The sequence below is a fragment of the Zalophus californianus genome, chromosome 7 (assembly GCF_009762305.2).
Source record: "Zalophus californianus isolate mZalCal1 chromosome 7, mZalCal1.pri.v2, whole genome shotgun sequence".
In the NCBI taxonomy this organism is placed as follows: domain Eukaryota; kingdom Metazoa; phylum Chordata; class Mammalia; order Carnivora; family Otariidae; genus Zalophus; species Zalophus californianus.
The window spans coordinates 57,095,762-57,108,545 of NC_045601.1; positions in this window are offsets into that span (position 1 = coordinate 57,095,762).

Here is a 12,784-nt window from a genome sequence, read left to right on the forward strand (position 1 = left end):
TTTAAAAAACTTAAGATACACATGCACGCACACGCATACACACACACACACACACACACTATAGTATATGTACAGTATGCATCAAATGCTTTCTTAAAGAAATTACCACCGTAAAGATAAATCATTAACTGGTTTACTTTGTATGTCATGATCTATCAAGTTCTTGAAATTAAATGCAGCTGAGGTTTTCTGCCTCTACAATTTTCAATTTAATATATACATGTATATGTAGTTGTATATGTAAGTAAAGCACAATTGTGATTTTGAACTTTTAATGTGTTTGTAGGAGTGGAAGCAGAGGTAGGAGGTAGAAAAGCATAGCAGTAAAAGGAATGGCTGGCTATTGGACAAGAATATGAAAATGATACTCTATTAAATTTCTGAGTAAATACATACTTTTACCTACAGATTAAGCAACTAGGATAATTGTATTTATGTGAATTCCTTCTGGAAATAGTCTCCTGATTACAACTCAATTACTATTAATTGAGTTGATACCGTGGCATATGATGATAAAATTAAAAATTTTCAAGCTCCCAGAAATCTCTGCTTGTTCCACTGAAATAAACCTGCAGCCTGTTTAAGGGGTAACAAAATATTTTGATGAAATTATTAAAACCGTGATCAAGTTAAATGTAATTTGACTTCTTATTCTTTCCAAAGCACTTTTGGTAACTTTTCAATGCAAGATTTCAGAAATTAAACTCATATATTGATAGTCTTCCTATTTGTTTTTTTCTCATTTTCATTCACCCAAATATTTAATTTCTTATCCAGTTTCCAACATAAAACATACATTTTTTACTGTGTCCATGTGCTACCTAGGGTTTTAGTTGTGGAAATTAAAATAAAATTTTAAAAATCTTGCATTCTAATCAGCTTAGACAGCCATTGAATATAATAAATTTTTGACTTATATAGTAAGTTAAAAAGAGACAAGGGTTAACAAAACCCACAAAATAAAAAACAAACAAACAAACAAACAAAACAAACTAAAGAGCAGGGGGTAGGTAAGGCATACTGCTTTGGAATGTTAACTAGGGCAGTCAGGATAGACCACCAAAAGAAAGGTGTCAAATGAACAGAGACTTGAAAGAGGTGATGGAGCAAGATATACACACATGTGAAGAAAGATATTTCCAAGCCAAGGAAGAAGCTAGTGCAAAAATCCTTGAGACTGGAACATAAATATTAGGGAAGCTCAAGGAGGTCTTGTGTCACAGGTGTACTGTGAAAGGAAAGAAGAGTAGTAGGAGATGGCTTTAAGGCAGGACCATAGGGAAAGGGAAGGAAATCCAACGGGGGAGAAATCAGAGAGGGAGATGAACCATAAGAGACTATGGACCCCAGGAAACTATCTGAAGGTTTCAGAGGGGAGGGGGATGGGGAAGAGGGTAACAGCGTGATGGGTATTGAGGAGGGCACGTGCTATGCTGTGATGAACACTGGATGTTATACATAACTAATGAATCATTGAACACTACATCAAAAACTATGTACTATACAGTGGCTAACTGAATGTAATAATAATAATAATAAAAGATGGCTTTAGTAAGGAAACTGGGAGCTAGTTAATGCTCTTGCAGGTCAATGTAAATACATTGGCTCTTGCAGACCTTGCTAGGGTTTTTGCACAAAAGAATTCTATGATTTACTTATATGTTAAAATAATTACTTTGTTAGATTGGCTGAGAGTAGAGTATATGGGTCCAAAGGTGGAAGCACAGAGATTAATTAAAAGGCTTTTGGAACAATGCTCAGGACTCCTGCCAGGAAGTCCACATGTGGTGTGTGCACACTTCCTTTCCTTTTTGGATTTCAGCACTTGGTTGGTGCTATGCTGTAGTTGGTCCTCACCACGCAGCTGCTTCCAGGGCGGGCCCTGGTTAAGTTGAGCAAGGGAGCCACTCAGGGGCTGCAGCAGTTCCAGGGTGATTGGTTTGCTATTTACTGGGGATTTATTCCTCTCATATTTTACCCGGCCTACTTTGGGGACAAAAGATTTAGGTTATCTGGATTTGGAAGCAGTCAAGAGCAGGAACAACGTAGAAGATGCATGCCCTAGCTGATATGAGAGATGGGATATACTTAAGACATTCACCAGTTCACAGGGCTCATAACTTCACAGATGCATCCAAGTCAGATTAATGTTAAAAAACGTTTTTGCAAAAATCCAGAGTAGACCTTGTGCTGGATTAGAGCAAGGTGTTAGCAGTGTAGTTCAGAAGTACTTGGATTCTGTAGATATTTTGAAGATCAGTAGAATTTTCAGATGGATTTTATGTCAGATGTGAAAAAAAGAAGGCAAGGATGACAGTACATTTTGATCTAAGCAATCAGACAAATGGAGTTACATTAATTGAAGGTAGAGCAGAGTGAGAGCAAACACTGGGATTTTGGTTTTAGTCACGTTAAATTGGAGAGTAGTACAATATTTTGATACTACTTAAATGTAAACAAACTTTATTAAGGGAGTAGTTCAATATATGACTCTGAAGTTGAAATATAAACTGGCTATAAATCAAAATAATTTAGAGTGTTATCATGTAGATAATATGTAAGAACAACAAACCATGGGAGTGAGGGCTGATAGAAGAGAGAAAAAGTCAAGGACTGACCACTGAGCCCTCCCATATTATGAATGTGATCACACTAAACCAACAAAGGAGATCAAGAATGAGCAGCAATAGGAGGAAATAACCAAAAACCAAACCAAACAAAAAACCCCAAAAGGGTGAAGTGTTCTGATAGACAAGTGAAGAAACCATGTGGGAAGTTGAAGGGGTCGATTATGCCATATGCTACTGAAAGATCAGAAATGAGAATTGATCATTGGATTTTGCAATGAGGATAGTATCAGTGACCCTTATAAGGGCAGTTTTGGAAGAGTGGTGAGAGCAAAAGCCTACTTAGAGTATTTGTTAAAGAGCAAACAGAGAGGAGGTACTGGATTCAGGGAATATAGAAAACCTGGTCAAAATATGTGAAAGGGAAGGGGATGTGGGTGTTAAGGTTTTTGTTTTTATTTCTGTAATTGACAGAAATGATCAAGAGAAAAATAGATGAGTTGGGAGAAAGATTATTTAAGTTGTTTTGGCAGATGATAAGATATAGGATCTATTGCACAGTTGAGAATGTTGGCCTTAAATAGGAGTATAGAAAATTAACCTATGGTGATGATAGAGAAAACAGCATGTGTCTAGATGCTGGCAATGTCTAGGCTTAATGGAGGGAGATAATACTCCTAAAACATTGCTTAATTTTCTAATTGGATTAAGAATCAAGGTCATCATTTAAGAATCAGAATGGGCTCTGGGGGGTTTTGCCTATTAGAGGAAAAAAGAGATGATTGTACATAATAGTCTAGAACAGGCATTGGCAAACTGCAGGCCATGGGCCAGATTCAGACTGTTGCCTGTTTTGGTCAATGAAATTATATTGGTACACAGCTATGTCTATGGCTTAGTTGAGCAGTTATGACAAAAACCATCTGTTTCACAAAGAATAAAATATTCAATATCTGGTCTTCATGGAAAAAGTTTGCTGACCCCTGGTCTAGAAAGTTAAAGAGAGAGTAGATCAAGGTAATCAACATCAAGGCCCTTCTAGAATTCAACGTGAGAATTCACACACGTGGCTACCGATTTTTTTCGGGACTCATTTACCTTTACAGGTGCACATGCAGAGTAGAGGGAGAATTGGATTTAACCAGGGCTGTGTTTATGCTAAAGTAACACAATGAAGGAAGAGAAGGCCAAGGAAGGATCAACTGATTAACCATGTTACATGATCACATGGTTACATGGATGTTACATGAGAATGTTCACTTGGTAATAATTCATCAAGCTGCACATATGTGGCATGTATATTCCAGTGTGCATGTTACAATTCAGTAAAAAGCTAAAACATTTAAACATGGAATTCAAGTTAGGAAAAGAGGGCAAAAAGGAAATTAGGGAGATGAGGACTGTATCATCAATAGATCTAGGTCACATTGGGTTGAAAAATTGTTAGAGATTGTGTAATAAAAGAAATGTGTTGGAAAGGTAAGGGGTTGTAGGTACTGTGTGTGTTAGTTTGCTAGGACTGCCTTAAAAATACCACAGACTGGATGGCTTAAGCAATAAAAGTTTATTTCACGAGGCTTAGAAGTCCAAGATCAAGTTTCTGACAGGGTTGGTTTTATTCTGAGCTCTCTCTCCTAGGACTGCAGATGGTCATCTTCTTCCTCTGTTTTTACATGGTTTTTCTCTGAGAACATAAATGTCTGTGTCCTAATCTCTTCTTATAAGGACACCATCATATTGGCTTTAAGGACCACCTATAGGACCTCATTTTACCTTAATTCCCCCTTTAAAGGCTCTTTCTCCAAATACGGTACATTGTGGGGTACACGGGGTTAGGAGTTCAACATGTGAATTTGGGGTAGGGGTGACATAGTTCATCCCATAACAGTGTGGGATGCTTGAAATTAAGATTGGAGGAAAATTACTATTAATAGCAAGGTCTAGGACATGAATATGGCAGAGAATAACTGAGGTAGTAAGCAGGGCAAGATCACTGGAAGAGAAGTGTTGAAGTAATGGTTATCTTTATGTATAATTAAATTACCTAAAATTCATAGAGGAGCAGTGTTGGAGGAATTGACTAAAATATAAGTGGGGATGAGCTGAGAGTGTAGAAGAAAGTACCTTTGAGGTGTAGTAGTATGGGCCAATGACATGAAATTCACTATTGTTTGCTTTCAAAAGTAAAGAAGTGAGAGTGATCTGAGAGCAACAAAGGAATGCAAAGAGGACACTTAGCACCAACTCCAGGGCCATTAATGTATGGATTGTGGTAGAAAAATCGTCCACCTGTTAAGAAGGCTACAAGTGGTAAGATTTAGAGAAGTCATTTACTGAAAGGTGATGGAAGAAATCAGAGAAGTGATTGAGGATTTAATATTGATGACATGTAGAAATACTGTAGTAACACTGTACTTAGAAGTATGTATACATATACACACATGTATACATATATACATACATGTACCCAAATATGCAGAAACATGTAGACACACATAGACATGTGGGTACACACACACACACACACACACACACACACACACACACACTGAGTTTGTACCTGTGAGCCCGAATGGATACTTTCCTAAAGTATCTTACATACATCCATCTTGTAATTAAATAGTATAGTTAAAGAGCTTCAAGAGGAATATTAACTGTTGGGTAGTTTCACAACTCCAGAAGATACTGAGGTGAGTTAGCATGGAAGGACACTTTCCAGAGAAGTCTGTTACAGCTTTTTGTTTCTTCTACTCTTTCCCCTTGAATTTGTTACTTCCCATGCATGCCACCTCAATGCTAACCTGCTATCAACTGTAGCCTCCCTCTCCACTTTTTAAATGTAAGTAAAAACTAAAATTTAGCAAGTTAAAAATAGAGAACAGATGACCATGTCTTGGAATTGGGACAAATTCAGGAACAACTCAGAACCAGCCCAGACCTTGTCATGGTAAGTGAAGTGCAAAAGGATTGTTGAAGATTTATGTATATATGTATGTATGTATTATTTTTTAAAGATTTTATTCATTCGAGAGAGAGAGAGAGAGCACAAGCAGGGAGGAGGGTCAGAGGGAGAGGTAGAAGCAGACTCCCAGTGAGCAGGGAGCCTGACATGGGGCTCGATCCCAGGACCCTGAGATCATGACCTGAGCCTCAGCCGCTTAACTGACTGAGCCACCCAGGTGCCCCAAAGCACTTTTTATTTTGTCAAACATTTTAATTTTGTTTTTCTTCTGTTCATTATGAAGTTTTTGGATCTTGGTTGAGTTTGCCATTTGCCCCCTAGGTACTATTTAAACCAAAACCAATAAAATCATAAATTAATATCTGTGCTCTAAAAATAGCATGAGTGAAGTGAATTATCTCTTTTAAAATCAAAGCAGTTATTTCTTATAGAATTTACATAAAGCATGAGAAGGAGGAAAAATAAAGGGGACTATTTCAAATAATGGAAAATTATAACTCATATTTCAATTAAATTGTTCAGAGGAAACAATAGGGATATTTTATAGACCTCTTTACAGAGGTTTTTAAGGCTATAAACTGTTGCTTAATACACAAAAATATAATTATTTGGGATGGCCAAGAGTATTTTTCTCTTCTTTCTTAAATCTTCTATTATAAAAAATGCTTATGATAAGGATATGTATATTTTATACCTAAAATCAATACATGTTGTCTTAAGAGTATAATCCTTAACATTTTAGATTTTATTTAAAACCACAATTGTGTGACATTAAAAGGAGAAATCTAGTTGAGACTGCTAAATATAAGTTCTCAGCAAAATTTTAACTTCTTTGACAATTTGTATCTTTCAACTGAGTAACTAGCACTCTAAAATTATTTTTTTCGCTTGTTTGTTTTCTTGATGTGAACCACATGAACTGGCTTGCTCAATTTTCTTCTGTTTTTATGTCTCAACACAGAAGCAGGCAGTCTTGTAAAAGTACAGATGTTCTCAAATAATCATGTTCCAGAGATGTGGAGAATGGAGATTCTCAGTGGATTTGAAATATTTTCTAAAATCGGATCAGAAACTTTATAGCATACTCTAGTCTTCTGAATTAGGAGCTTAAAGCACTGATTATAAATCCACTTGTCTCCTATCCTGTTAAAATGGCAACATTCCTATTGTGCTAAAATACATAGCTTGCTTTGCTAAGCTGAAAAATTGTTTAAAAGAATATACTAGTCACTACTTATCTACAGGAGATATGTTCCAAGACCCCCAGTGGATGCCTCAAAATGAATAATATTTAACCCTATATATACTATGTTTTTTTCTATATACACCTACCTGTCATAAAGTTTAATCTATAAATGAAGCCCAATAAGCAATTAATAACTAATACTAATTAACAATAACTAATAATAATATATAATAACTAATAATATATAATAATAATAACTAATACAAATAACAATAACTAATAATAAAATAGAACAGTTATAACAATATTTTGTAATGTTGTGAATATGGTCCCTGTCTTTCTCAGAATATCTTGTTGTACTGAATTCCTCCTTCTTGTGATGAACCATGATGAAATGGCTATGGGATGAGATAGAATGAGGTGAATGACTCAGGCATTGTGATGTAGTGTTAGGCTACTCTTAACCTTCTGATGATATGTCAGAAGGAGGATCATCTCCTCAGAAGGTCAGTTATTTGTTTCTGAACCGCAGTTGACTGTGGGTAACTAAAACTATGGCAAGCAAAATCATAGAAAGGAGGACTAGTGCACTTAGAATCAGGATATAAAGCTCAACTTTTGAGACTCATTTGGAATTTGTATTTGAAAAGAAAAATGTGAACAATATGAATGACTTTTAGGATAAATTCTATCAAATATATTTTCTTTGTTTCTTGCACAAGATCTGTCTGGTTCAAGTCTACTCTTACTTTTAATTCCTAAATTTTGTTTCCTCTTCTTGTATTTGTTTTTAGTTGTGGATGGATTTTAGCACAAGTCATGTTACATATAGTTTCTTCTAGTTTTGCCTAAATTTCTGTTAAAATATGAAACCCAAAATGTCTGCATGTATAACCATTTCAAACCCTTTTTCCTACCCTTCAGTCATCAGAAAGAAATCACTAATCCATATATTTTTTCTATATTAGCTATTTTCTTTTACTTATGGTGTTACAAAAATCTGCTTATCCTTTTTATTTCCTTAGGAGTTTTGCCATGTGAATATTCTGAAATAATATCTGTATGGACTTATAGAGGATTGTTGGAGGAGGTCATTGCGAGTCCATGACCACTGGTTGATACACAATTTGGACCTTGGAATAGGAGACTTCTCACCCTGTCCCTATCCTTGGAATATATGCTCTGCCAACCATTCCCACAGTGGGAGCCATTTTCAAGGACACAGCCTTGACAGAGCAGTGTGTTGTTGAGACCATCTGGACTGAATACATTGTTGAATCCAGTTAAGACCTCTGTATAAACTTTTAAGATTATGGTGGACAGGTTTCAAGATCTACTCATCTTGTGACTGCATGAGATAAGCCTTGTAAGTAAATTCTCTTGCTTATTAAACCTGCCACCTGTCAATCTGGAATGGTCTTCCTCTTTCTTCTGCCGGTGTTTGCCTTTTCTTGTGCTGGGCCAGTTTAGGAACCAACAAGGATAACTACCAAATACTTATGTGTCAGTGGTTCTGCCATTAGGGGAGGTTTTCCTTTACTGATTAAAATAGATTTTTAGGATAAATCCTGTGTTAACAGGATAACAGAGTGCTTAAATCTTTTGCCCTGACTCTCTGACCATGGTTTCTACTCAGTGTACATGATAATAAATTGTATATTTTATGTAAGTGTATATGTTTTGTCTTTCCCACTGATGTATATAATAACAGAGGCTACATGTCAGTTCTTGTACCTATAGGGTGTCCTCAGAGGTATTCAGTACATAGGGCTGACTCTTATTTACATTTTAAAATTTGTCTATTAAAATCTCGCATTAGTTATTGAATTCTGTTACAAATTACAAAATCTGAAGCTATCTGATAAGTACAACTATGACCATTAAGGAGAACGTGCTGCTGAAAAGTCATGCCACCACAGTACTCTGACGTAGTATTAATACTTCTAGTGAATATATTCTGTACTGACTGAAAATAATTCTAAACAATACAGCAGTACCATCGATGAAAGAAAAATCATAATTTTCTGAGGCAAACCTGACTGGAGGAGTATATCTGGACTCTGTACACTAATAATACTAAGTATTAGTAATGATTTTAAACCACATCTGTTAATATCATTGAAGTTTTGTACTTGTAACATTTCATGTTCCTAAATGGTTTTTAAATCAATATTTTAATATTTAAATACGTAAAAATTAGTTAGACTCCTATCTGCAATATCTGAAGACCTATAGGAGTTTATCTAAAACTATCTATTCTTTAGTATTTCTGGAACTTAAATAATACGCATAAGTGAAAAACCAGTCTTACAATATATTTATGCTATTTACTATATATATGATACATGTAATATGTATTAACTTGTCTGTAAAATCAATTATATTGATAAATTATAGTACAAATATTGAAAAGTTTTTCTTAAAAATAATGACTTCTCTTGGGACTTGTACAAAATATTTCATCAGTAATTCTCTTTATGTTTAGCTCTTTTTGTGAACTCTGCAAATTGAGTCAAATGTATGAAAAACAGCAACTTCTTGGATATAGGAGATCCAGTAACTCCAGGTAACATAGTCATGTGGGAGATTAACTATAGTCATGTTCACTTCTCCCATGCCATCTAAATACCTCATTCAAGAGTCAGGAATGAAACAATAATTTTATATAGTTACAGTCAGGGAAGAGAAAGTCACAGCCCTCTGAGAAACAATGTCCTACATCCAACCCCCACAAATTGAAAAGGTCATTTCCAAGTGTAAACAATGCATATCAATTAGTTAATATATATTAATTTAATTATTTTATATTTATATTTTATTATAATAATTATTTTTATTTGATATTTTATTAAATAGATAATATATTAATTAATATATATTAATATAGTTGGTTACAATGGGTTTTTTTGTTTTGTTTTGTTTTTTATTGGGCATTTGGCTACAGTGGATTTAAACTGAGAGTAGAGGCTTGGTTTCAGTGTGAAGCTTGTCTCAAAAAACATTGATTTTTAAGGAGTAAAGTAAGGGAAGGTTCGGTTTGGAATGGAGGATGAGGAAACTGAGTAGACTGTACTGATGGTGGTAGAGGGAAACACCTAGTGAAAAAGCCCAAAAGGGATATTCTGCAGATACTGATGTAGGAGAGGTGTAAGAGGTCGGGCATGGCCTAAATGTTTCATACATTATGTGATAATATATTTATTTATTTATATAATTTTTAAATTGTTATGTTAATCACCATACATTACAACATTAGTTTTTGATGTAGTGTTCCATGATTCATTGTTTGTGCATAACACCCAGTGCTCCACGCAGAATGTGCCCTCTTTAATACCCGTCACCAGGCTAACACATCCCCCCACCCCCCACCCCTAGAACGCTCAGTTTGTTTTTGAGTCCATCGTCTCTAATGGTTCCTCTCCCCCTCCGACTTACTCCCCTTCATTCTTCCCTTCCTACTAACTTCTTTTTATTTCTTAACATATACTGCATTATTTCTTTCAGAAGTACACATCTGTGATTCATCAGTCTTGTACAATTCACAGTGCTCACCATAGCACATAACCTCCCCAATGTCTATCACCCAGCCACCCAATCTGTCCCATCCACCACCACTCCAGCAACCCTCAGTTTGTTTCCTGAGATTAAGAATTCTTCATATCAGTGAGGTCATATGATACATGTCTTTCTATGATTGACTTATTTCACTCAGCATAACACCCTCCAGTTCCATCCACGTTGTTGCAAATGGCAAGATCTCATTCCTTTTGATGGCTACATAATATTCCATTGTGTGTATATATACCACATCTTCTTTATCCATTCATCTGTCGATGGACATCTTGGCTCTTTCCACAGTTTGGCTATTGTGGACATTGCTGCTATAAACATTGGGGTGCACGTACCCCTTCGGATCCCTACATTTGCATCTTTGTGGTAAATACCCAGTAGTGCAATTGCTGGATCGTATGGTAGCTCTATTTTCAACTGTTTGAGGAACCTCCATACTGTTTTCCAGAGGGGTTGCACCAGCTTGCATTCCCACCAACAGTGTAGGAGGGTTCCCCTTTCTCCACATCCTCGCCAACATCTGTCGTTTCCTGACTTCTTAATTTTAGCCATTCTGACTGGTGTGAGGTGGTATCTCATTGAGGTTTTGATTTGGATTTCCCTGATGCCGGTGATGTTGAGCACTTTTTCATGTGTCTGTTGGCCATTTGGATGTCTTCTTTGGAAAAATGTCTGTTCATGTTTTCTGCCCATTTCTTGATTGGATTATTTGTTCTTTGGGTGTTGAGTTTGATAAGTTCTTTATAGATTTTGGATACCAGCCCTTTATCTGATAGGTCATTTGCAAATATTTTCTCCCATTCTGTCGGTTGTCTTTTGGTTTTGTGGACTGTTTCTTTTGCTGTGCAAAAGCTTTTTATCTTGATGAAATCCCAATAGTTCATTTTTGCCCTTGCTTCCCTTGCCTTTGGCGATGTTTCTAGGAAGAAGTTGCTGCGGCTGAGGTCGAAGAGGTTGCGGCCTGTGTTCTCCTTTAGGATTTTGATGGACTCCTGTCTCACGTTTAGGTCTTTCAACCATTTGGAGTCTATTTTTGGGTGTGGTGTAAGGAAATGGTCCAGTTTCATTCTTCTGCATGTGGCTGTCCAATTTTCCCAACATCATTTGTGGAAGAGACTGTCTTTTTTCCATTGGACATTCTTTCCTGCTTTGTCAAAGATGAGTTGACCATAGAGTTGAGGGTCCATTTCTGGGCTCTCTGTTCTGTTCCATTGATCTATGTGTCTGTTTTTGTGCCAGTACCATACTGTCTTGATGATGACACCTTTGTAATAGAGCTGGAAGTCCAGAATTGTGATGCCGCCAGCCTTTCTTCTCTTTTTCAATATTCCTCTGGCTATTCGGGGTCTCTTCTGGTTCCATAAAAATTTTAGGATTATTTGTTCCATTTCTTTGAAAAAACTGGATGGTATTTTGATGGGGATTGCATTGAATGTGTAGATTGCTCTAGGTAGCATTGACTCTTCACAATGGTTGTTCTTCCAATCCACGAGCATGGAACGTTTTTCCATTTCTTTGTGTCTTCTTCAATTTCTTTCATGAGTATTTTTATAGTTTTCTGCATACAGATCCTTTGCCTCTTTGGTTATATTTATTCCTAGGTATCTTATGGTTTTGGGTGCAGTTGTAAATGGGATCGACTCCTTGATTTGTCTCTCTTCTGTCTTGTTGTTGGTGTATAGGAATGCCACTGATTTCTGTGCATTGATTTTATATCCTGCCACTTTACTGAATTCCTGTATGAGTTCTAGCAGTTTTGGGGTGGAGTCTTTTGGGTTTTCCACATACAGTATCATATCATCTGCAAAGAGTGAGAGTTTGACTTCCTCTTTGCCGATTTGGATGCCTTTGATTTCTTTTTGTTGTCTGATTGCTGTGGCTAGGACTTCTAATACTATGTTGAATAGCAGTGGTGAGAGTGGACATCCCTGCCGTGTTCCTGACCTTAAAGGAAAAGCTCTCAGCCATTCCTCATTGAGAATGATATTCGCTGTAGGTTTTTCGTAGATGGCTTTTATGATATTGAGGTATGTACCCTCTATCCCTATACTCTGAAGAGTTTTGATCAAGAAAGGATGCTGTACTTTGTCAAATGCTTTTTCTGCATCTATTGAGAGGATCATATGATTCTTGTTCTCTCTTTTGTTAATGTATTGTATCACGGTGATTGATTTGCGGATGTTGAACCAACCTTGCAGCCCAGGAATAAATCCCACTTGGTCATGGTGAATAATCCTTTTAATGTACTGTTGGATCCCATTGGCAAGTATTTTGGTGAGAATTTTTGCATCCATGTTCATCAAGGATATTGGTCTGTAATTCTCCTTTTTGATGGGGTGTTTGTCTGGCTTTGGGATCAAGGTAATGGTGGCCTCATAAAATGAGTTTGGAAGTTTTCCTTCCATTTCTATTTTTTGGAACAGTTTCAGGAGAATAGGTATTAATTCTTCTTTAAATGTTTGGTAGAATTCCCCTGGGAAGCCATCTGGCCCTGGGCTT